Source organism: Odocoileus virginianus, chromosome 29 (assembly GCF_023699985.2).
Source record: "Odocoileus virginianus isolate 20LAN1187 ecotype Illinois chromosome 29, Ovbor_1.2, whole genome shotgun sequence".
NCBI lineage: Eukaryota > Metazoa > Chordata > Mammalia > Artiodactyla > Cervidae > Odocoileus > Odocoileus virginianus.
The window spans coordinates 33196035-33200868 of NC_069702.1; positions in this window are offsets into that span (position 1 = coordinate 33196035).

Here is a 4834-nt window from a genome sequence, read left to right on the forward strand (position 1 = left end):
AATATTTCAAAAAATATTCATTATTTGTACCTCTAAACACTGCTTGGAATTGGAACATCTGCTTATTTTACAACATGATGCTATAGTTTCTGAGATAAATAATTATATTCATGGCAGATAGATACTGGCAAGATAGGTGGATCAGCTAGACCAAAAAAAAAAAAGTTTTTCATAACTGCATTTTGAACATGATGTATGCTTCTTTAATGTTTCTTTCAAACTTTAATTCAATATTTACTGCTAATTATTTTGCCTCTTCATATTCCTCAGTCATACCATTATGCTTGTCAAAAAAATGCTATAAAAAATATGAAAAATAGAGTGTTTCTACCCTTCTGTTTCTGTCTACACAAACATCCATACTTTCCAAGGTCCAGATGAGATTCTATATCCTATGAAATGGATAGAGATGAAGAAGTTGGCCAAAAAACAATCTCACTGTGTCTTCCATTGGACAAAGTGAATAAAATAAAAATAAAATAGAGTCTGAAAATAATTTCTCCAAAATGCTGAGCCAATGAAATGAGAAAATTTGAGTATGTATGTTGAATTAAGTTTAGGTCACCAGATTTATTAAGTCCAAATTGGTTGTAGAACCTTGATGATCCTCATTAACTATCTGAAATTTACTATTAATTTTGAGATGCCTTTGGCAGTCAGTGTGTCTAGTGAAGTCTCACTTTCAGAATTCATTTGGCAATACCTCTTTTGATTATTAAATTTATGTGCTTATTACCTGCCATTCTACAATGTTTAATGTTCCAAGACAGGTTTTTGTAGAGTTTCAAAACCTCTGTGTTGCAAGGACAAGGTAGATTTTTGTCAGACATTTTAATGCCACCGCTGGTCACTCAGGCTATAATTGGCCCTAAATTAGCTCTCTCATCCAGCTGTAACATTCTTTACCTGTAGCCGAGAGGCACTCAGGAGTGGAAAAACTTCCCCTATAGAGTATTTGAAAACATCAGCTAAATCCGTGCCAATATGATCATTATAAATGAACTGCAAACCCATTAGCTCTGATAGGAAATGGGTTGTAAGAAGTGAAATTTGATCCAAACTAGCCCCACAATAACAGTAATCAATGTCCAATGAAAACACTTCCAATATGTGAACTAAAGGCTGTATTTAAAACAGTAGAACTGCACCGGCTGGAGGAAAGTTCAGCTTTCTGTTTATTCAGCTTACTTTCCACTTTACATATAGATTTAGAGTTTTTGAGTTTCATGAATAAAATACTCTTTCATAAATTCAGAACTTTCAGGTTTATTCTAAAACCTAGGATGATAATGGAATGATCTCACTACTGTATAATTTGTCCCCATGGATAAAGAAATGATATATACACATTCATTCAAAACTCTATATAAAAACCTAAGAATATTTCCTCTCTAAAATCTCTGATTTGAAAATATTTTCCTGATTTCTCAAATAACATCAACTAGTAAAAGAGGATGATTTATATCCTGGTGAAAAGCAAAGAAGACGACTATGGTTTAATTCAAAACAGAACAAAAATGGAATAACATTTGTTATTTTTATCACATGATTATTATATTATTTTTAACCACTGCAATTATAGGAACTTCTGGATATATATATATATATATATATATATATATATATAAAGAATAATAAAACCTTATCACAATAATGCTAATGTGCAGCTAATACTGGAATCGGAATGGAGTACGGAAATCAAACTAGTGGCAAATACAGTTTATCTGCATTCACAGGTGGATAAATTATTCCATTTCCTGTTGTTTCTCCCATCTAGAAGTTCCTATCTCTTCCATATTAGAAGAGCCATGGTGGAACTAATTTTATAACACTATAAAAAAGTTCTGAAATTATGACTGCTACAATCCAAAAGAATATTGTATTAAAACAAAACAACATTGTTCATTTTTTGATAAAAATTGAATTCTCAGTAGGAACAAGTCTTTTTGAGTATATGTTGGAGGGTGTATAACAGCCATTTAAAAATGCTAAATCTTAATTTTTGAAAGACTTTTACTTGAGGGGCATAAAATGATCATTCAAAGAAGAAGACATCATTAAAAGGTAGATATTATGAGAGTTATATGGTTGAGAGGAGTGAACAATAGCTGCAGGTTGTATATAAGATCACTAGAAACTCCATAAAAGAGATGCATTTGCATTGGTCTCAAGGGAATATTGAGATTTAGCCCTGAATAAAGAAGGTAAGAAATATTTCAGTTAATATTGCTATGATACTTCTTGATTAAGGAGGAATGCAAAATCAATTTTTCTGAAGCAAAAAATTCATCGAGGACAGATATGAAATGTACGCCACCAACCAATTATACATATATATATGTGTGTGTGTGTGTGTGTGTGTGTGTGTGTGTGTGTGTGTGTGTATAACCAAATTTTCCATGACTCTGTGAAATTACTTTCTCTGGTAGAAAAAGAACTCATAAGAAAGTCCTAAAATATTAAAAATCTAATATTTTTCATATCAGGTTTATCTTGATTAGTCATTTTTGCTGTTTTGTGTTCTGTTGAAATATGACCTACTTTTGCCTTATTGACTATGCCAAACAAGGCCTTTGACAGTGTGGATCACTACAAACTGTGGAAAATTCTTAAAGATATGGGAATACCAGACCACCTGACCTGTCTCCTGAAAATCTGTATGCAGGTTAAGAAGCAACAGTTAGAACTGGACATGGAACAACAGACTGGTTCCAAATCAGGAAAAGAATACGCCACGGCTGTATCCTTATTATTTAACTTATATGCAGAGCACATCATGAGAAGTCCTGGACTGGATGAAGCACAAGCTGGGATCAAGATTGCTGGGAGAAATATCAATAACCTCAGATATGCAGATGACACCACCCTTATGGCAGAAAGTGAAGAAGAACTAAAGAGCCTTTTGATGACAGTGAAAGTGAAGTCGCTTAGTTGTGTCCAACTCTTTGGGAACCCATGAATTGTAGCCTACCAGGCTCCTCCATCCATGGAATTTCCCAGGTAAGAGTACTGGAGTGGGTTGCCATTTCCTCCTCCAGGTATCTTCCCAACCCAGGGATCGAACCCGGGTATCCCACATTGCAGGCAGATGCTTTACCATCTGAGCCTCCAAGTGAAAGAGGAGAGTAAAAATATTAGCTTAAAACTCAATATTCAGAAAACTAAGATCATGGCATCCAGTCCCATCACTTCATGGCTAATATATGGGGAAATAGTGGAAACAGTGAGACACTTTATTTTGGGGGGGGCTCCAAAATCACTGCAGGTGGTGACTGCAGCCATGAAACTAAAAGATGCTTGCTCCTTGAAAGAAAAGCTATGACTAACCTAGACAGCATATTAAAAGGCAGAGACATTACTTTGTCAACAAAGATCTGTCTAGTTAAAGCTATGATTTTTCCAGTAGTCCTGTATGGATGTGAGAGTTGGACTATAAAGAAACCTGAGTGCCCAAGAACTGATGGTTTTTGACTGTAGTTTTGGAGAAGACTCTTGAGAGTCCTTTGGTCTGCAAGGAGATCTAACCAGTCAATCCTAAAGGAAATCAGTCCTGAATATTCATTGGAAGGACTGATGCTGAAGCTGAAACTCCAATACTTTGGTGACCTGATGCAAAGAACTGACTCAATGGAAAAGACCCTAATACTGGGAAATACTGAAGGCAGGAGAAGAAGGGGACAACATAGGATGAGATGGTTGGATGGCATCACCGCCATGAGGACATGAGTTTGAGTAGACTTCGGGAGTTGGTGATGGACAGGGAAGCCTGCGTGCTGCAATCCACAGGGTCGCAAAGAGTCAGACATGACTGAGCTACTGAGCAACTGAACTGACCTGAACTATGATACATAATATATACTTATATTTATAGTCATACATTTTTAGTAAATTTGGAGATATTTCCATTATTTTTCAGTCTTTGACAATTGTTTTCTTTATTTGAAAAAGAAAAAACAAATACATTTTTAAAAGTATGATTCCAACCTTTCAGAAGTTTCATTAAAAACGACTGGCCCAAATACTACTGCTTTTAATTGAATATTAATGACTATTTAGGTGAGAGTAATTTAAACCAGAAGTATGGCAAAGAATTAGATAATCAGAATGTGAATGTACTATGGTCCCCAAAGTCTTGAATTTTTAATCAAGTTAATTGTGTAATTTATGGAACTAAGATGAATATCCCATATAGGCAAATATTTAAGTTTAAGAGAATTAGTATTCCTGAATTATCTCATTTTGATATTTAACCTAATATCTCATATAAAGAGAAATTTAGCAACTTCTAGAAGTTTATAATTGAAAAAATATATCATAAAATTAATGCTTTCAATAAATGGTTTACTGTTATCTGTAGCACTATGCATTATGTTATACAATGAGAAAATTCATCCATTTTTAACTATTTCCAAATGGTGTATTTTTTGTAGTGGTGGTTAGTTACTAAGTTGTATCTGGCCCTTGTGACCACATGAACTGTAGCCTGCCAGGTTCTTCTGTCCACGGGATTCTCCAGGGAAGAACACTGGAGTGGGTTGCCAGTTCCTTCCCCAGGGGATCTTCCCCATCCAGAAATCAAACCCGGGTCACCTGCATTGCTGGCGGATTCTTTACTGACTGAGCTACTGAGGGTATTTTTTGTGGTCGATGAACATTTAAATAAAAAGCTTGAGAGACAGAAAGACCCGCATTTGTGTATTTTTTAATTCTAAAAATTTTTGAGTGTTAACCTGAATTTTTAACTTCTACTTCCTCTTATTGAGTTTCTCAGTATTACCTTCTAAACTGGTAATCCCAGATAGCTCTTTATTTTGAGTTTTAAGCCTTCCATGAC